Consider the following 22,004-nt stretch of genomic DNA (forward strand, 5'->3'; position numbering starts at 1 on the left):
AGAAGAGGAAAAAAATTACAAAGAACCAAGTTATTTAGCTAAATCTGATTCATGTTTATTTTTTACAATTCTAACTTTATTCTACTCTTTCTGACCTCTTAACAAATTGCCCGCACAGTCTCCTGCATCCTGCTTAGGAAGCAGTAAAGGCAGCCTGACCTAGTCTATATAATTTGTTAATTATTTGTAGAAAATATTGGGAAACACAAACTCTTCAATTACCACATATTCCACAGCCCTAAGCACCAGCATTCAATAGTCAAGCTATTTATAGATTTAGCCTTATTTCATAAGCTTGCTTTTCTCTTGAAACCATTAACCCTCTGAACAGTCAACATACGTGACTTGGAAAGGTTCAAGGTTGTGGGTAGGAATTGAATTGTAAGTTGTTGTATGTATTTCAAGCTGTCCCTTATCAAAAGGAAGTAAAAGCTATGCAATAATACCTAATAAAAATAACAACATAGCAACTACTTTTCCAGATTTATTTTTTTTTAGGTGAAAGGTACTACTTGGCAGATGAGAAAGAAATGAACAGCCTCTGCTTGTTGTTCTTCGAGGTCTTTATTTTTGACAGCAGCAAACCATATGTACTTTTTTTTTTCCCCGTTGTTACTGTAACGAAGAAGCACTCTGTTAAATATTAAACATGTATATGAATTAAGCACTCATATGCTGTGCTGCAGGAGTCTGTAGAAATCAATGAGGTGATCTAGACTATTTGAATGACAAATCTTCTGGCTTACGCATTTTAAGAATTCAAAATAGCAATTCTGAACTGCAGATGCACATCAAAAGCCCTGTCTCCCTACACTTTATACCAAATCCTAGTCATGTAGACAGGCTAACTGCACAGGTACAGGGATCCATCTGAATTCCACAGCTAGATCAAAAACCTCTCATATTCAAACATTCACTATTTACATCTCAGTTTAAAAGTCATTTAAAATATCAAACTAAATGTGTTTCCTCCAGGTGAAACCTCTGAAGGAGTAGTGTCCAGCACAAATACTTTTTAGTCTGTCTCCCGATGTTGACCTTGTTCAGCTCCCATTTGCCTTTATATAATACCAGATAATGTCCTGGTTAGATATCTATGTATTTTCCCCAACAATAAACATTTCTCTTGCAAGTCTGAGAATTAAACAGTCATTCTCATTTCAAACTTTTTAAAAATTATATTATTTCCTCTAAAATGCACAGATGAAGATCTAAGCTGGATTTAAATTAGACACTGGCTAGTTCCAAAAGTAGGCTAGTTCCAAAAGTCCCACTAAATGGGAAGAGATTAGTAAGAATAGAACAGCCAGCCCTCACTGTAAAAACTAAGGACTAGCAAACATGTAAGACATCTTCTGATCCTCTGAACTGAACTAAGCTTTTTATTTGCTTGAAGAATATTTTGTGCTCTCTCACAGAGAAGCCGGAGTAAGCATGGAGACACATGGCCTCTAAGCAAAGTTGAATTCATGAGCTGGCAAACTGCTGCAGGAAACAGCATGCTCTGCTTAAAACCAAGCTGGCCATACGTAAGTAGTGTGTGATTGACCACATAACACACATTGTCCACTTTCACTTTACAAGAAGAGTTATAATACAAGCACTTGCCTTTATGGCAACTAGCAGAACAGGTTCTGTATTCGGTATTTTGGCATAACTGCACAGGAGTAACACACAATCCATAACTGTGGTGTTGCAATTGTCTGATTTGCAATAAGTCTCATTCCCTGTAGAGGCTGTTGGACCTGTGAAACTGATAATTGCTAGCAGAAAATTCCCAGGGGTAAAAATGGGAGCCTCAGATTTTACGTGCAAAGTGCAGACCAGGTGTGATATACATAGCTTTCATGAGTTGAAATTTGCCACCATCCTAGCTCTGAAATTTGTCAGCAGCATGAGAGGCAACCCACCAGAGTTTAGAAAGTTCCTTACACTATCCTAAACTTCATGTGTGCTGTATGTACACCTTTGCCATTAAAATAATCAAATTTGAAGATGATGCTACTTCTGAGAATAAGAAAATATTTGAAATAAGTGGAGTCCTAACCATTTCCACAACACGACAATTTTGCTCATAACCACATCAAATTTTACCTACTTCAAGCATTTACAATTTTGAGAAACACCATTTTAAATTGTAACTGTCTCCAGGATAGAGCTATCCAGAAGTAAATAAAAAGGCTTTCTTAGCACTTAGGTACTAAAGGTGGTAAGCACTGAAGCTTCCCGTCACCCAAATCCCTGAACTCTAGTTGGCATTTGTCAACATAGGTATCAACTGTTAGAACTAACATCACCTGATTTCCAATATCATTATAACAAGACAGTCTGTAAGAGCAGACGTACTTCTTACCTAATGCCCTCAGTCAGCTGCTTTTACCACTGAGGTAAAAGTTAGGCAGGAAGGAAAACGCTGAGCAGATGGGTATGTTTACTGGGGAGTTAAACTGTGTTCAGAAGCACCACTTACAATATTTCTGGGAATTGGTGTAGTCAGGAAAGTATAAAAGCATATTATAATTAATAACTGTATCAGCCAGCTCAGTCTTGAATGTGTTTGTCAGGTTGTGATCAGAAAACTTTTTTTTCCAATTTGTCTTTCATAATTAATGCAATTACACTGTATAAAAAACACCATTTTTTACTTATGAGATAGTTTGAAAAACTCTTCTTTTTATTGAACATTTGAGAAGTACTGAGAATATTTAACTGTACAATGCTAGTTTGTGAACTAAAGTAGATCAAATTCCAAAATACAACCTTTTTATGTACTGTAAAGATAAGAGATGGCAACTTAGACACAATTCCAACATTTTAAGAAATCAATTTAGTGGGTTTTTTTTGCTTGTTTGTTTGTTTTACCAAAGATAATGAGCGTTCAGATTACCCAGAAATTGGAAAATTTGGGTGGATGCAGAAGAATTATTATCTTGAAAAATAGATTTGGCATGTAACTTATTGTATGTTCTCAAAAAAAAAAAAGTTTCCAGTCATGTGGATTCTCATTATATAACAGGTGATTATGCATTTTAAAAGATAGATGGATCCTTTCTAAGGTTTTTTCCTCGGCATCGGGTGATCAAGGTCAGTTCTGAATGGGACTCGTGTCTAAAGATTTCCCACTTGAAAAGGACTGGTTCACTCAGTTCCTGTCCAGAGTGCACAAATAACTTGACTGTCAACCTGTGCAATAATGTACAAGGAAGATCAGACAGTGCTGGTTTGTATAGGAACTCATAATTCACAGAAAAACGAACCCCTGTTGTTTAAATTGAGACCAAAAAAGAGAAATCTGAATGTAGGCCATGTTAACCCACTGTTGTTAGTCTTAAGGCTGGTCCAGAAACTGACCTCGTTGCAAAACCCTTTGCAAGCTTTGTGTTCACGTGGGTAAAGGCAGGTAAAAACTAAGGAGAGTAAACAATAGCACCACAACTGCAATGAAATTTTAAGAAGAAAGCGTTGAAGCAGAAAACTACAGAAGGCCTGCTTAGGTCTCTGTAGTTCCTCAAGATTAGCTAAACAGGCTTTATCTTCTCTTTCAGGCAATGTCCTTTGCTCCATGAATCCTGGCACTAGTAATCCCCAGGTTGTTAAAGCCCTCTATTACTGATAGGTCTTTACCAGCAGGAAACAACTCCTCTTTCAATCACCTGATGCAAAATTAACACATAGCAATTCTTCTCTTTGTTGGACACACACTTTGATTACACACTGTACTAGCTTTATGATTTCATAAACTGGTGAGCTAAGCCAATATAATTGGTCACACACTGATCTAATCTCAGTAGCCATTTTGGTTTGATTATAATATTGTTCATTTTAAGCTTATAGTAGTTGAGTCTATGTAATGTGCTTCTGTGATGTTAATATTTACTTTTCTATTTAAAACAATAAGATCAGAAAAAGCACACAGAACTAGATTATGCCTTCACAGCCCTTTACAGGTACCTCACATAACACAAATTAGGACTTTTAAAAACAAAGGCCTTTATTAGAGAAAGCCACCCCTTATCAAGAAAGATGAATTTATCTGCTAGCATGATCAGAGGAGACATGGGCATATCTTACAGGAGAAGAATAAAAGAGCTTGGATGGATTAGCCTAGCAAATGGAAGGGTGATAAGGATACGGTTTTTCTTCACAGCCGTCACAAGTGCTATGGAGGGAGAAGAGCTGGAGAGGCCAATGCTGGCAGCTGTCAGAGACTGACCATGCTCCTTCAACTTCACCCGTTGAGGAGCATACCTATCCAAAGAACGAGGCTCTGGACAAATTTTATAGTAGGGCAACACATAGAAATCTGCAAAAATGTGACTGCTCAACAACCAGGTCTACGTATCTGGTGTTTCTGAATGTGTTAGCAATGTATTTTTTCTCTGTCAATTGTGTCAGTGTTGTACACCTGATACAGACATAAATTTCCCTGGAGATATCAGATAAATTGTCATGCTTTTTTGTTAACTTGAATTAAAAATGTAAAAAAGTCTTTCTCTGTCACCAAGTAAGATTAAAAATTGTTTCTTTTCCCAGGAAGCAGATCAAAGGCTTTTTGAAAGAAGGGGAATATTTCCTGAATGGTTCAAGTGCATAGCAACATGATGTAATTCATAACATAAATGCAATTTCTGAATGTTCCTCTTATCCTGGAGCTTGGCAGGAACTGTATTTCACTGGCAATTGGTAAGAGACATGCAACTGCTGTGAAAGGAATAAGTTCCTTTAAAAAGATACGTTTAGACTAATCAGTGAATAAGATTTTTAAGTGGCATGACTGATGAGGTAAGTCTTAAAATAAGATATTTTTACATGTGTTCAATATAGAAGGATGCCCACAAGTACCAGATGTACTGTTACATATAAGAATTTCAGTTTTGGTTTTGTGTCACAGGCTTGTCTTACATCTTCATCAACATACGACAGGTTTGTAATGTCCTCTGATTGCCTTTCCTTCACTTTGAGCTCAGGTTTGTCCCAAAGTTTCAGTCATGAAGACTTTCTGTTTCAGCTGCATTAGGATTGCTGGACCTGCATTTCCTGAAAGGTCCTTAAAAGTAACTCTTTTGCTAATGCAAGCAGAAACAGTCTAGTACCAAATATTTTTTTTAGACCCTGATCAGCAGGGTTGTCTCAAGTTTAGACAATTGAGAGGATTAATTTTGGCTTTCACTAATGATGTTCTGAAATGATTTCTGTTCAATAATACCTAGTCTCAGTTATGGGCTCTTAATGCTGGGCCAACACAACATTGAGCCATCTTCTTCGGTCTGGGAACTTGTTAATCCCAGCCTATTGCCTGTGTGCATAGGGCAACAAATAATTGCTTTGTACCTTGAAGGTGTTTATATCATGCTTGCAGCACCTCTGTGTGGTAAAATATGCCCAAAGTGACCAAGAGAAAGAGGAGGACACCACCAGTATGCCAAAAACACCAGCATGGAGAGGCTGCCTGATGAGATGTCTTTCTCTGAATGACAGGCAGTTCATGAATGGCATTTAAGCAAGGAAGAATCATAGAATCAGAGAATGGCTCGGGTTGGAAGGGACTTTAAAGATCATCTAGTTCCAACCCCCCTGCCATAGGCAGGGATGACACCCACTAGATCAGGTTTCCCAGGGCCTTGTCCATCCTGGTCTTGAACACCTCCAGGGATGGGGCATCCACAGCTTTTCTGGGCAACCTGCTCCAGTGCCTCACCATGCTCCAAGTGAAGAATCTCCTCCTAACCTCTAATCTAAATCTCCCCTCTTTTAGTTTAAAACCATTCCCCCTTGTACTGTCATTATCTGACTGAGCAAAAAGTTGCTCTCCATCTTTTTTTTAAGCCCCCTTTAAGTATTGAAAAGCTGCAATGAAGTCACCCCAGAGCCTTCTCTTCTTTAGGCTGAACATGCCCAGCTCTCTGAGCCTTTCTTCATAGGAGAGGTGCTCCAGCCCTCTGATCATCTTCAAGGCCCTGTTAGTGCTTTGTTAGATACAGATAGATTCCCTCTAGATAGAAAAAGCAAAAGCTGTTCACTTGTAGAAAATGTTGAGGTAAACAAACAAACAAAACCACACCATTCACATCTCTTTCCATCTGAATATTAAGCTTAATGGTTTATCAAGGCCACTGGCAGCAAGTTGCTCCCTCCTCATAGCTGGCATTACAGGACATGGAAGCACAGCTCAGGAATGCTGCCAATGCTCAGCAGTTAGAAGGTTAAAGTGATAGCTGCTGTTCTGAAGTGTAATTCTGCTTTTCAAGGAGCAGCACTCTTATTTCCTTGCCTTATCCGTAAGACTCCTTAACTTACCTGTGTGGCTATGTTAAGTTAGTCACATCTATCCACAAGCCAAAGGGAAACAGAGATTGATGTTTCATGTCAGACAGAAGCTGAATCATTGCCTAAACCAACATAAATTAACTACTCTATAATCTCTCAGTAAATTAGTTTTACCTTTTCATGGCATGAGGAAATGCCAATAAGCTTAGAGACAGGAATTTAAAAAAAAAAAAGGCATCAGCACAATCATATCATTTGCTTAACATAGTAGGAGGTAAAATTCAAGAACTACTAGTAGCCATAATTTAATCATTTTTCCCTCTCTTTTGTCCATGAATTGGATTTGAGAAATTAAATGAGTGTGTGTTGCCTGCAGACATTCTTTGCTAACACCAACATCCTTCAGAATAGCATGGGAAACTTCTGTCCGAGGAAAGACCTGGATGTTTCTTACTATGGTTGGAATGGTTAATATTATTCTTTTGAAATAGTTTGTTTTAGAACTTAACTTTCAGAAAACACACATTTAAAAAAAATCTATTGACCTTGAATATTTTATCCTCAAAATCAATAAACTGTTTTTGCTGCTTGAAAAACTACTACTGTTTCGTTCGTTCCCTTGCCTGGACCACTGCAGCTGTGGTCCTTCCCAAATCTCCCGTGCTTTTCCTCATGTCCCAGTTTGACTCTCTGCCCTGCTCCTTCTCTCCTTTTGTCTTCTCCAAGCCCCAGTTCTTTCAGCTGTTTTCCTAATGACTCCTTGGCCAGATGCGCTGGTCCTCCCAGCCACGACCAGCATACCACTGTCATCAGCCACTCCTGCAGGGGCTGTCATGTCCTGCCACCTCCCCAAGGCCACCCATCAGCTTCCCTCCCTCCCCTCAGCCTTTGCTCCTCCTCCTTCTTATGCATCCTAGCAGGAGGATCAATGCAAGTTCTGAAAAGACAAGCTCTGTGCTGGAGCCAGAGTAGCTTTGTTGTGGGAAGTCTGACTCTGCTTGTATCCAGGGACTGAATCAAGCTTAATTGCTCTGTAGAGTTCATGCACACACAGCTTTATCAAAAATAGCAAAACATAGTTTTATCAGGCATGCGCAAGCCAGACAAGACATACTGAGATTTTTGCAACTAAGATCTAAGTCTGCATGGATTGTGTGCAAGTTACAATTTATCAAGGTTTTCTAACTTGCACAAGAGCATCAAGAGGTCTATCCCTGCTACAAGAGCCATGCCAATACTGTATTTGAACCATTTTCCCAAGCCTTTGGTGGCAAGAATTAAAAAACAAAATCTCATTCCTAAGCTTGATCATTAGGCTGTGCCTTTTGATCAGTGTTTCTCACTAAAATGTAGCCTGGGGTTAGCATTCAGGTTAGAAAACTTGAGGCTAAACACTTAGAGTTTGGCAAAGTTACACAACTGAAATCCTGCTCTGATGACAGGAAGTGTCAAGCAACCTGAATAACTAGTGTTAGGAGATACACTTGTAATCAGCTTCCTAATGTTTCTGGTATCAGTATACTACCTTTACTGCTCTGAAGCCATTTTTCAAGGAAAGTTATAAAAAGAATCTATTTTCTTAGGTTATGTTTATGCATTATAATTACAGCTGTTTAGACCATTATACGTTCACTTGTTGAAAGGACATTAAATGAGCTTCACAAATATTTAATCTAGCTGCAGCACAACTGAAGTTTACTTCTCCTTCTGTAAAGAACTAATAGCCATGCCTGGTGGTTGCTGTAGTTACCCCTTACTGGAAAAGCATCCAGGGTGTTCTTCCCTTTGGGTCTAAAACTTCCTTCCTGGAGCTTTGTGTCAACTGAAACACTAACTATAGCTTTTTAGAGGGTAAATCTACTACAGCCAGGCTATTTCACTGAAAGGTTTCTATGCAAGGTTGGTTTTTTCTCCTAATACTACCATGAAGTGCTGAAATAGTAACTCTGTGAAGTTCACATTTATTAGTGTATATACACTGAAATGAAAGCTCATAGACTTTGTAAAATTGGAGATATATATTTTCCCTTTTATTCTTGTCTTGTGAATTCTGTTAAAGCTGGTCAAAAACAAACTGGAAGAAATTTAAGTAAAGTATGTTGTTCCTGAAATAGTTTTCCTAGGGCTTTCCCAGAAATGTCGTGGGGTTTGTTTTGTGTGTCTGTGTATTTTGGGGTTTGCGTATTTTTTGTTTCTTACTTGTTTGTTTTGTTTGTTTGCTGTTTTTGTTTTACTTCCAGCAATGACCACTCAAAGAGGGATGATTAGTTGTTTTCTAGGTTGTAAGATATCAAGTTTCTCCTCTTGTTCAGCCTTAATTAGATTGTTGAATGTTGCTCTCTGGCTATTTGCATTTGTGTGACTGAAAATGAGCTCTCTTCTTCAACAGCTGGTGGTATTTCAGCAGGGAGGCAGTGTTCCACTGTGCAGCGCCAGCCCTGTAATGCTGAAGATGTGCCAGACTTTTTGATAAAAGGGACCTTGTTCTGCTTCAGCTTCAGCCTTGTCCAGCATCATGCCATGACACTCGGAGATCTTCCAAGAACTTGTGTCACAGGCCCTGCTACAGCAGAAGCCAAACTAGCCTAACTACTACACAGCTTTTGTGCTGTAACAAAGCTTTTCCTATGCATGCCTATTTAGGAAGTTACTACTGAATATGAAAAGGCATTTAAAACATCTCTATCCAGAGGCACATATGAAATGCATGTTGTTGGTTTTTTTCCACTACTAGATTTAAGCGAAGAAGAATATAATAGAGGAAGAAGCAGAAGATGAAATTTGGTTTGGGAGAGTACCAAGGAAGGAGGAAAAGGTAAGCAGCACTTAATAGATATGACATGCTTGTTAAGCTGTTATAAACAGCTCCTCTACTTCACTAAGCCTAAGCACACTTGTTCTTCTATGTTGTTTCAGAAGCTACAACTAACATCTCCTAAACAGGTCACATGAAACTGGAGACGCCCTTCACTGAAATGCAACCAGGAGACTCCAGCTGCAGGGCCAAGGCACTGCCTGCTGCACAAGTTTACCTGAAAATAAATAAGATAGGTATGCAAAAAAATACTGATCAGATAATAGAGAAAAAGTGATAAAGAAAGGTATGAAACTCCTTCCATACCAGAAATAGCATAGAGTTCCTCAGCCTGGAAAACAAAACAGATGATAGAATAGACTTACAAAAAAATCACAGGAGGCAGTGAGTAAGGAACAATTGTTCACTGTTTCTTCCAGTGTAAGACCTGCAGATTGTTAAATGAAGTTAATAACAAGTTCAAAAGAAGGGGAGGCACTTCTTCCATGTAACACACAGCTAAGGTATGAAACACTTTGCTACCGGAAACTGTGAATACCGAATGTTTACATTGATTCCAAAACCTCTGCAACAAATTCATAGAGGAGAAACCTGTTAGGCACTATTAAATACAAGGAAACAGGCTGCAGTTCAGGAAGACCTGAAGCAGCCTAAGCTTTGTCATCTGGGCCATTTCATCTGAGCTGCTCTCATGTTCCTTCTTAGCCAGCCCCTATTGCAATGTCCTCCATCAACACAATACTGTGCTAGAGTAGCTTTGAGTGTGAGCAGGTATGGCCATTTTTATTTTCTGGCACAGCTGCTTTGCCTGCAGGACCATAATGGAAGACCCTGGAGGTCTTTAAAAGACGTTTAGATGTAGCACTTAGTGATACGGTTTAGTGGAGGACTTGTTAGTGTTAGGTCAGAAGTTGGACTAGGTGGTCTTGGAGGTCTCTTCCAACCTAGATGATTCTGTGATAATCATCCGTGGGCCATGTAGCTGCTTCAGTTGGCAGCACAGCCAGCAGAGCACATCACCACCCTGCTGCTCTTGGGCTCCCTGTCCAGTAAAAACTAGTTTGCCTGTGCTTTGAGCCCACCACACCTATAGATATGGAGAGCCAAATTTAACCCTACTGCTGTGTTTATTTACAGTAATTTGCTGAAACATGGACTTTCACCATTATAACAGCATGAATATGCATATAGTAAATCCCAGTCAAAAAGTAAATTAGCAAGATGCCGGCTACCTTATCTCTCCTCTTCATTTACATCATGACTTATCGCAGTTGACATTTCAGTAAGGCTATAGTAGCAGATCTGAATTTGAACATTCATAAGGGGAAGATGTAATACACTGGCTTTGATGTCAATAGAATGTCAGTCTCTGTCTACTTTGTTCAGACTGAACTTAATTGCAGGAACTGCATTAATAGTCAACATAAGCCATCTGTTTAAACATGTGTGTTTTGGAAAGAACTGCCATGTACAATAAACACACTCGCTGTAATGACTCATATATCTGTTTATGTGAAATGCAGATTTGACACTTTCCCCCCAAAAAAACGTTAAATTACAGGTTAAAAGCATTTTTATAAGAAGTTCATTTGTTTATGTGGCAGGTCTGATGGTACAATAGTTTTGATGCAGTCTGGGCAATGTGTTAACTGCGGGGCTGCTGAACCTAACTGTCAGACTTCCCTCAGGAACCTCTTTGGTAAGTCAAAGCTGCACCAAGAAGTGTCAGCAGTTCATGGAGTTCCCTGGCTGAGAGGCACATAGTTAGAGATATGTTTGCAAAATGTTCTTCAATGCATTTGACCAGGGTGCACATGGAGGAAGGACATTACTACCCATGTCTGATGCAGCAGTTAACTCCAAAACATCCCAAATAAGCCTGGTGTGGCTGACAGCCTGGCTAGGCAATGTCTGTAAATGCTGTGGGCCTGTGAATAAGCTACCTCCATAAGCATTACGCTGATGTTCAATTACTGATCTCGCATGGGGGAATCTGTTTGCCTCTACTTTGCAGACTGAAGCTGCCTCGAGCAGCTGACACAACACCTGAGCAATTACATGCCAATGTGGGAAAAGTCAGAAATATTCAGCCTCACATTTTATCAGTCAGAAAAACACACTTTCATCCCCTTGTTCTTTCTTGTAAGTATATATTAGATGTTGCTTTTAAGAGTGAAACAACATGCCATTAGGTATTGCTTCTGGTGTCATTTCTAAGTTAGCTTTGTTAAAGTAATCATGATAATGCACTGGTGCCTGGACTTCTTCAGCAGCAGCATAAATGATGAATCAACTGATTCCATACACACTGAGCAGGGATGAAGAGCCTGGATGCGTGCTTCCCACTCGCATGTACAGAGTAGGCTTCTGCTATGTTTATCAGTCACAGATATGCAAAATAGTTGTGGGTGGCAGTTTAGAGGGGAGGCTCAGAATCTGGGTGGCGAAAGAAACATTTAGTAAAGGCACATAGTGAACCAGCAACTCCATCGACTTTTCTCCATGGGAAGTTAGCCTGTCATTACTAAGACCATGCTTTTTTTTTCTTTTTTTCCTAGAATTCTTTTAAATTCATGGGAGATATAAGGATGCGTAATTTTATTTCCTTAAACTTGCTATTGCACAGACTGCTTGTTCCAATGGGGTGTAATGTTTCATTAAATGAAGAGGACAATAATTATGTTTTAAGATGTACTCTAATATTAATGGTTTTCTTGTTAAATGTTTTGTGCTTCATATACCTGAGGGAATCCTATGTAGGGGGTTTTGTTAATGTTTATGTTTCTGTGAGTTTGAAGTGGACTTGGTGTGCAAGAAACCTGCAGGTCTCTTTTTGCATGGCATTCTGTGTCTCTCTACTCTCCATTTGCATCTTCTTACTTCTCTTGTCTTTTGTGGTTTACAGAAATTTTGGTAGCACAGGTCTGTATGGGTTGAGCCATATTTATGTAGCTATCAGAAATCTCCTAGCACCTACCACTACTCAGTGTATAAAAGCATTGCTAACAAGTCAAGTTGCAATGTGTTGCCAGCTCTTTCCAAAGCAAATGATTGTTACGCACATTTTCAACATCAGTTACCAGGGCAACATGGGGCACTTACGTGACGATCCAGTAGCTTTACATAGCCCAAAATGCTCCTGTCATTAAAAATTAATCCAACTGGGGCTGATCCCCAGCTTTCCTTATGATGTATCTCCTAGAAAACAATCTTCCATTTAGGTCTTCTAAAAAATTGTTTCCAAGAGAACAATATACTCTGGGATATTACATGTTTTGTTTCAAGGCCCAATCCTCCATTCAGTAGGCCTAAATTTCTGTTGCTGCTGCTTTTATTTTATTTTATTTTCATAGCTATGTTTTCTTGGGAGACCTATAGAAGACCCATGCTGCTTTCTGTTTGTCTCATGATCTATACAAATTGATAGGTGAAAATAGCATAATACTCAGGTTACTCAGCCCAATTTATTCACTTAAGTCTACATACACTTACACAGATGGCACAAAACAACTTTAGATTACTGTTTTCCTGCATACAACCCACAACTGAAATGTCCAGCCTCTTCAGATAACCCTCACATAATGAAATGGGAATGGAGAGGAGGCACACTGAGGTGGATGTAAAAGGCTGTATGATATCAGAGGAAGAGGGACTGATGGAAATTAGAGAGGAGGTGGTGAACTTTGTCTCCTGTCACACAAGGGAATATAGTCATTACTGCTACTACCACTAACTCAGTTTTGCTTCTTTCATAATAAAAAGAATGGTACTTAAATGGCAGCTATAGACCTGATATACTAGAGAGCATGGTAAACTGAAGTTTCCCTTCAGAGGTATCCTGGGCAAAAGCTTCTCTTCAGACTTTACTGTAGCACATGTAAGAGTAATGCATGTTTATGCAGTAAATTGCTTTGCACTGAGGGCTCTGAGTCACTCCTCAAAATGCATCCAACAACTCCTGTCTTCACTTTTAAACTGCTGTCACTCTGGGTTATGCATTTGAACTTGCCTTGGAAAAAGAAACTGAATTTAGGAAAGTGCTGGGGGAGCAGGGAGCTGGGGATGGGGAGAACTTTCCTGTTTTTGTATCTGTCAGACAAGAACCTAGTTACAGAAGTTGTCAAATAGAATTCACTGACCTATTTAATAGGCTCTAGCTACCAAAGAACTCTAAAAATCAAGAGAAGACTTTTTTCCAAGTAGCTTCTCAAAATCTTACAGCAAGTAAAATTCAAGAAGCAGGATCATAAATGGTACCGTGATTACAAGGAAAACTGTTTCTTCTCTGTTGGGAGTAAAGAAACTAATAAAGACAAGTTAAAACAGGGAAGCACAGTAAAATTCTAGAGGGTTTTTTTCACCCTCAACTCTTTAAAGAACACTCAGTTCTGGTCACTTTAAAAAAAAAAAAAAGTCTTGTCCCATTCTCTGTATTTGTCAGCATTTTTATATCTTAACTTTGAAACCCATTCTATTCAATTTAGACAGCAGTGGTTTCTAAGAGCAGATGAGGCATGGGTTATTTTTTTTGTATTTTTCACTTTAACAGAGGTATGCTTTTATCACATACTGCAAGTCTTTTCATCCTTTGAGGCCTTAGTCCTGCAGCGTGTGCAGTAAAAGATCTTGTTAATTTAAGTGCAATGAACAATGAGAAATGAACCATGGCTGAATCCCATGCTGTGCACTGGTAATTTATCAGAAAGGAAAATCTTCTGCCTTGTCAAATTATTTTCTTCAATGTACTTGAAGCAGGGGAGATGCTAGTCTCAGAGGAGCTGAGGGTCAAAGGTTCTATCAGGAAAGAGTCCATCTCATCAGTCTTTACAACTAAAACACAAACTAAGCTGTAACATCAAAGATGAATGCTCAAGTACTTGGTCTGTAAGTAGGTAATAGAGCCAAAGGCATAGGCAAAGTAGAAATGTGCCTATGACAGTAGCATGCTACCTGCTGTGGCTATGGAGGAAGTCTCTCAGGAGGAAGAAAGCAAAAAAGAAAAAAAAAAATAGAAATACAAAAACCCAGACCAACCAACAGAAACAAACAAACACTGTGTGCTGTATCCTTCTCAGGGAGGGAGGTATTGGCACAGGGAGCAATCATCTCTTCTGCATCAGGCAGCCATTTTATTTTATCAGGGATTTGTAAAACCAGAGATACTGTGTTAAATAGCTTGAAGCAGTCTGCACAGTGAAGTATTTCAGTTTCTATGCAAGTCAGTCTGACCATTAGTAAAGAGAATAATTTTTTTACTTTTAAGCCTATCTCCCAAGTACAAAGTGTGAAGTTTCCAACGAAAGAGAAAAAGTACCAGGTCTATATTACTATATACCAATATTGCCCTTGTATTGTAGCTTTAGGTTTAACATAAAGCAACAGTCTGCATGCTTGGCACCAAAGCTCACACTTAGTTTTACTCCAGGTACTCTGATATTACCAGTCCTGTCTTTGTGTTGGAACTGCTGACTGGAAACAATCAGGTTTGTGATGTCAGTGCTGCGCTGCATCATCTGCGAGGCATGACTTGTTTCATAGCACAACTGGAAGTGACCCAGTTCTAGTAACCCATGGGTAAAAATACGTTGTCTGGAACTGCATAGTTCTGGAGCAAAGACAATACTGTCAAAGGCAAATAAAGCGCTTGCAAAGAGGCCGAACAATTTAGGAGAGCGTAGGGAGATGGACACATGGAGACAGATAAAGGAACACAGGCTTTCAGTTCTGTCCTTACCTGAAAAAGATTTATGGCAAAGAGGACACACCAGAGAGAAGAGTTTACTGTGTGCAATGGAGAGAGGTGGGAGAAGATAATACATTTCCAGGAGAGAAGAGTCAGCAAAAATAGCGAAGTGATGTGCTAAAAATCTGAGATAAAGACTCAGAGAGTCTGACCTTTGCAACAGCAACAGCTGACAAAAGAGCAAGGTATGAGCTCGTAATACATTAGGTAAGAGTGCACTGCAACACAACTGTGCCATTACAGAATTTACCCTTGAAATATCTACCGGTTTGTCTACAGAGTTTTCTGTTTATTATAAATAATTTAATTTAGTATCCATTGCTTTTAAGCTTGCCTGCTAATCCTTCAATAGCAGCTCCCGCTACAGCCTGAAGGGCAGCAGCAATCGCAATTTGTGGCCACTCAGTGTCCCCAGGAGAGAACTGAGCTGGCTCCATAGAGAGGTCGTCTTCTGCTGTTAGTATGCCAGCAAGCACAGCCTCTGGCCCAGCCAGTGCATTCACTGAAAGGGCCCTTTCTTCCTATTCCATTTATTTTGGTCAAACAACAAAAGTTTGATTATATTTCTTAGGAAACTGTTACTGAAATAGGTTACAATTTATATATTTCTTGCAGAATGTTCTCTGTATTTTTGCCTCTCTAGACCAGAGCTAAAACAGGACCTAGGCATATTATCCAGGTGCATTTGTTAAAATTAAATCTATGCATAGCTCATGCATATGAGCTCTTCAACACAGCAAATATACCAAGAACTACAGGAACTGCCTGTGTTGGAATAAGGTCTGTGGGCCTAAGCCACCAGCCTCAATTTTGGACTGCAGAGATAAAATGTTAAAACAGTCAAGTCAGTCTTAAAATGTAGATATTTTAAACCGTTCAGATATGTGTATATTTACACCCATCAGAAGTTCACAGCACCTATAAACTTATATCCCATGCTGCCCCATATCAGCACTACAGATGCACTAAGGCCTTGGAGCTTCTTCGTGACATACTTATTTTTATTATCAAATTCATCTCATCACTAGAAACACACAACTTTAAATATTTTGATTCTTTGCAAACCACAATCAGTCCAAATAGCTCAAGGTCTTTGTTGACTTTTCCGTACAGAATGCAAACAAACATCAGCAACAATTTTTAGTGTTTAGTACATCAGTCTGATTAACCTCTCTGCTGTGCTTCATTTTTGTATCTTTCTCCATAGATTTAGCAGTTCCCCATTGCTGGAAAATGCCCGTTTTTAATAAGAAACAAGACCATTAGTTGTATTGGAATCTTATGACGGGGCACATCTTACTGCTTTTGTATTTCAGTTGTAAATGTGAAGTTTACAGTGGAATAATGAAAGGGGAGGCTTTAATACTGTAATGTTTCTCACAAGGAAATGTGTAAGGCTTTCTGCTTTTTGCATTTTAAGACGTAGTTTTCCAACACTTGAATTTTACACTGAAGACATTACATCTCTTTTGGGTATTACAAGTAATTTTCTAACTCAGCCTTTGTGACATTTTCCTGAGATTCCCTTTACACAGTGTAAGCAGGATCAGGCCAAAAATATCTGTATTCCTTTAAGAAAGTGAAGATGGATGAGACATCTTATATTAGATTTCTGGTATTAGCAAAACATACAAGCAAAACACAACCAGGAAAGTCACCTTCTGCCTTTGAAAGGTGAAAGTGACTAAAAGCAATGATGGAAGTGTGATTGGAGGGGACAAAGAAGACAAAGCCAGACTCTTCTCAGCGCTATGCAGTGAAACGACAGGAAGAAGTGGGCACAAACTGAAGTACAGGAAATTCTATCTGAACTTAAGAAAACACAAGAGGAATAAAAAGAAAAAGAGGAAAGAAAACCAGAGCTTTTTTTTACTCTGAAGGTGGTCAAACACTGGGATAGGTTGCCCAGAATGGTTGTGGACTCTTCATGCTTTGGAGATGCAACTGAATATGGTCCTGAGCAATCTGTTGTAGCTGACCCTGAGCAAGGGGTTGGATTAGGTCTTAAGGTCCCTGCCAGCCTCAACTATTTTTGCTCTTGAGGTCCCTGCCAGCCTCAACTATTTTGTGATTCTGAAGCTGGCAAAAAGTCAATGCCATAGCAAGGACTGATCTTCATTAGAAATGAGAGTTTACCTATTAATAAGTTGTTATCAGGAAAAAAGGAATTATAAGCGGTATCCAGACTTCAAATAATATTTATTTACTACAAGAACACTGAGTGGAAATACAAATAAGTGAAGCAGATTAGCTCCATACTGATAATCCTAGTTTCACATTTTGGTTTTCCACTTTATCAGTTTCTCCTCCAGTAATTTCCCTCACAGTATGCTGAATTTTGACCTTTAAAAAGGTCCCACAAAGCAAGTATCCTTTTGTTTTCTTTTGCATTCATGCAGTTGTTAAGTGCTCTGTTCGCATGGGCTGTTCGACATTAAAGCCTCATCTTCTGTACCCATATAGTAACTTGCTGGCATGACAGATCATTCCTGCCAGCTGGAACATATCTATTCTCCAGTAACTTCCATCCAGTCCCATTCCTGAGGCAAACTTAACTCATTCATTGCTAGCAAGGTATCTTTAAAGCAGATGTCTAAATGAAGCCATGTGTATTTGTAGGACAATACAGAAATCTTCCAGACTCACATAATCCTTCTGGCCTACAGTTACTAAATGTGCCCATTCCTTCCCAGTAGAAATATTTAGGACAAGTCTTAGGAAACTCACTATTGAATTAGATTTGTACTCAAGTTTTACACAGACTTGGATAATGTCTGGTGCTCCCAGTGGATTAGGAGTAACTCTCAATTTTACCAGCTTTTTCACATTAATGGTTTTGTTTCAGATTCCTATGGATGAAGCACATACTCCAGCATCCTGCTATAAAGGCAGCTGGGTGACAGATCTGGAGAACAGTTTAGGAAATTTTCTGAACAAAAATCAGAAGTTTTTACAAAGAAAAATGTAACATGATTTCTCAGCTGCATCGCATCCTCTGTCAGGGCACTGGGATAATCACCCTATTGGGAAGTGACACTCCCTGCTGAAGGTCACATTCACTTCTAACAGCCCCATGCCCTGAGAACACACAAGGGGCACAAATTCCAGGTGCAACTCTTTTGTGGCATCAAATAAGGCTTCCTTGCACTGCTCAGCTACCCACACAAAAGTAGCTCTCCTTGTGCCCAGCAATAAGCCAGGAGACTGACAACAAGCAAGTATTAACAACTGTGGATTTGAGGCTACAGCCCACTGAGCAGACGGCACATCTCCACGCTCCTTGTTGGTTTGTGCTTCAGGCACGCTTCTGCCCCACTGTCTGCAAGGGATGAACTCAAAGTCTGTTTTAGCTGTTCCAAGATGTGAGGCGGTGAATATTAAGTACAAAGCTGGGCTAACCAACTTTCTCTGAAAAAACCCAGCAACAATTTGAGACAACTTTTCCATTAAAGATCATCTGTGGAAGGTTGGCTCTTCCTGCAGGTCATGCCACCACCACTACCACCCCCAACTAACTGATCCAAAACTGCCTAACTGAATTACTGTCTTGGATCAGCTTCAACACTTTAGGCAAAATAATTAAGGGTGTGAGAGTCAGCATTGACCACAGCTGCTCTTTCATCATCACTGAGAATGCTTCTGCCAACACTCAGCATGAGCCGTTTGCATGCAGCAGGCTCTAACAGGTGATTTGCCCACCTGGGCTTCAGCCTCAGCTTCAGCACAGCTCAGCAGTCCCTACAGGCTGGGCAGCAGGTTCTGTGGAGCCCATTTTTAACACCAAAGTTTTGTCACACCAAGTAGGTGTGGGAGTGGTGCTGGGGCCTCCAGCTTAGCTGTAGGTCTAGCATCCAGCACAACAAAAGCCAGCTGTGCCTACTGCCCAACTCCTTTCCCAAAATTTGATGACTGGGATGCCAGCAGAAAGCAAATCTGGCAGTCACAGCTCTTCTGTGGGCACGGGGCTGCTAGAATGGCTCGAGCTAAAGTGCACTCAACCAGGGTATCGTCTAGAATCACAGTTATATAAATAATATGGTGAAATCAGAGAAACCTCAGACAAAATTAGGCTGTCTCTGGCATTTCAAGATAATGTCTGTTATTGTTTTTACTGGGATGATAAGTTGAGGTTTATTGCTTGCTGGAAATTGCTAATGGTTAGGAGAGGAAGGTTTGACCAAAAACAGAGCAAAGATTGAAGTTAGATTGTTTCAGTTTATGGAACTGTGCATTTTGATAAGGGGATAACAGAAATAATGATGGGAATTTGAGCAGCGCCACTCTGAGCTACCCCTTCTTATCCTTCAGCTCTGCATGTGAGAAAATGAGCACCTTTAATATGAGCCTCTTACCCAAGTGGTCTTGTCAGTGTGTTTCTCATCTATTATGTCAAGGCAAGGAAGGGCTCATCCTTACAGGCAGCTGAGGAACCTGGTGAGACAGCCACAAGCAACCCACAACACTTAGGGTTATGCAAACATTGGAAAACTATACTTGTGTGACCTCCTGGACTTCACAGCAACAGTTTAAACAGGATGTGTGTGATCTGTTTCCCTGTACGTGGCTCCTCAACTAAGCAATGTAGTGAAGACACAGAACTTTGGCTGGCCCTCTTACTTAAAAAAAAAAAAAAAAAAAAAAAGCGCTACTCTTTTGTTACTTGCAGTGAGAAGAAGCCACAGCCTTCTCATTTACCTTGTGTTCTTTCAAATGCTTCCTGATTTTGCCCTGAAGAGGCTGAGAAATGCAAGTAGAGAAATCATTTAGCTTTAACAGAAAGGAAATGAGCTGGAAAATCTTGTTCACTGTTTTCTGTCCAGTACATGCGATGCTTGGCAAGGTCAGGTTCTCACTGTACCACTCAGGATAGCTAATTTTGTAGCATGACAACATTTATGGCCAGAAATAGAAAAGGAATAGCAGAGGGAGTTAAAAAATATCAGAAGACAGCTGTTTGATCACTTGTGATGGTATCAAGGCAAAAAGAGGCTGTCATCTCTTTTCATTCCAGTTTGTTGGACCATTCTTCTCATCTTTGGGACTATGTTCAATTTCCAGTTGCCAAATGCCAGCAGCAATGTGAACTGTAGCCATTTCTGTTCCTCACAGGAGCAAAGAACTTCTGGAAGATCTTTTTCCTTTTATAAGGATTCCCTAAATGCGAAGAAACTGGCAGCATACAGAATGACTTCCATAGCAATCCCAGTGGATGCAGACACGAAGGACCAATGCACAAACCCAAAGCAGCCCCTGTCCGCAGGCAGTGTGCTTCTGTGCACAGACCAGGCTGAGGTCTGGTTTCGGGCATCTGCAGCTCTATCTCCTCCTGCCACCTGGGTTTTCTGTCAGTCCCTTTTCTGCACAGTACATCAGTTCACAGACACTTCTGCAACATTCAGCTTCCTTTTACCTCCACTGTGATAAAGGATTTTCCAGAAAGATTTAAAAAGGAAAAAAGATTTTTTTTCTAACACACTGTTAATAATGTTAATATTTCTAGAGTACATTTCATTGACAATCAGCATTAAGTCTGTATTGAAATGCCATCTTATTTTAAAATGCAGACAAAATCTTGTGGGTTTTGTGTGTTTGTGTGTGTGTGTGTGTGTGTGTTCAGAACACATAATAATGGAAGACAGATAGCATTTAATTATGCCATTCATTTTGTGAGCGTAAGGCTGCTGTTTGTTTTAATCAAACATCCTGCTACAAAAAGCCATCAATAGATGTGACTCATTACCTTTCCTACCTTGGCCAAATATTGTGCCCAACAATTTGGCCCCCTAAACAAGCTGGAGGACCTCTGACCTAGATGCAGGACAAGTGGGCATCTCTGAAGCAGGTGGTAGGTGCTGGAGAGCACTAGGACAGCCCAGCAAGCACATGGCCTGTGGCACAAGGTCCCAAGCAGTTCTGAGGAGAGCAATCCTACTTACATAGATTCCTCCGGGACAGCTTCCCTAGCCTGGGGGAAACAGCCTGGCAACATGAAGACAGGTTTTGCAAAGATTTGTACATTTGTTAAGCTGTTCTTTTTTCCTCGGTTTTCTGAGGAAAATTAAAGTTACTTGCAGCAATTAATAGTTAGGTGAAATCAGAAGAATTTCTGCCCGTGAGACCCCACCATACTTTCAGTCTTTCATCACAGCCACTGCAGTGGACTGGAAAAGCCGAGGGGCAGCCTCCTTAAAGAGCTCCCCCTGGGAAGGGCTCGGAGACAGCGGGGGTGCCATTTTCAGCAGTGCCTTTCCAGAGCCGGTCTGGAAAAACAGGAGCAGCTTAGAACAAGTGGTGCAATACATGGAATGTGATACTGCAGTCACTGAGCCGCCTAATCCCTGATCTACACATCTGTCCTCTTAGGCTTTTGAGGTCATAGATATTTGCTTCCCTCGGTGTTATTCCTAAACTTTACGTGAAAAGCAGCATGGTTATAGGGACTGTTTTACCCTACTGTACTTCAGTATGTTGCACCACAGAGTGGAATCTGCACAGATTTGTTTCTGGACCTTGGATTTATAATCAGAAAAATGGCATCGAAATAAAGGAAAACATAAGACTTTCTTTGTGGTAACATTTGTCCCCAACCATTTGAAGAGGCATGCCTAAAATAACTCTATTTGAAAAGGCCAGCACAATAAGTACTTCCCATGCAGCAGAAACAGATAATATTTGCTTAGCAAAACAGGAGTCCAGGACCTTGGCAGGAAGAACTTCTTTTATCAAATATTTGTAATTCTTTTAAAACACAATGTTGCCAGGTGATCTGGCCATCCAGCACCACTGAACAGCACTGACCAGACTACCCAAAACAGGAGTTCTGCTTGAGAGAGCCATTTAGGGTAACACATTTTTATATGTGGTATTTTAAAGTTAGAAAACTTCTGAACAGGGCATTTCTTCACCCTGAGGAGTTGTTTTCTAGTGCCAGGAGGTGGATTTTCTTTCTGCTGTTGACTCTCATATCAGCACTGAAGCATCATGAGTCTTTTCCAGGTTGAAGTATCCGGTTGCCTTCTTGTTTGCTTATGCAGGTGTTTTACGTAATAGCCCCAAGACAACAGACGCTATTGGAAAGCAGCTGCAGCATAGGCAGTGTTGCACAGTTCACCACTTACAGTTCAATTGACCTCTAAGAGCACAAGAAAATAAGCCCTACAATATTTGATATTAAGGCAA

At 40.0% G+C, this 22,004-nt stretch overlaps 1 long non-coding RNA gene across 4 annotated transcripts in view; it reads left to right on the top strand.

Annotated features, from left to right (window-relative positions):
- LOC121075896 overlaps nucleotides 1-22,004 on the top strand; it is a 35,002-nt gene that overhangs the window by 10,046 nt on the left and 2,952 nt on the right. For 2 of the 4 annotated variants that reach the window (XR_005823220.1, XR_005823221.1), the window contains exons 4-9: nucleotides 4,534-4,683; nucleotides 9,002-9,082; nucleotides 9,184-9,318; nucleotides 9,502-9,585; nucleotides 10,687-10,781; nucleotides 19,935-20,936. This is a non-coding gene — a long non-coding RNA (uncharacterized LOC121075896). Of the gene's footprint in view, nucleotides 1-4,533; nucleotides 4,684-9,001; nucleotides 9,083-9,183; nucleotides 9,319-9,501; nucleotides 9,586-10,686; nucleotides 10,782-19,934; nucleotides 20,937-22,004 lie in introns of those variants that run through there. The other 2 variants (XR_005823222.1, XR_005823223.1) reach the window with 2 other exon arrangements.

The sequence above is a fragment of the Cygnus olor genome, chromosome 11 (assembly GCF_009769625.2).
Source record: "Cygnus olor isolate bCygOlo1 chromosome 11, bCygOlo1.pri.v2, whole genome shotgun sequence".
Classification (NCBI taxonomy): Eukaryota; Metazoa; Chordata; class Aves; order Anseriformes; family Anatidae; genus Cygnus; species Cygnus olor.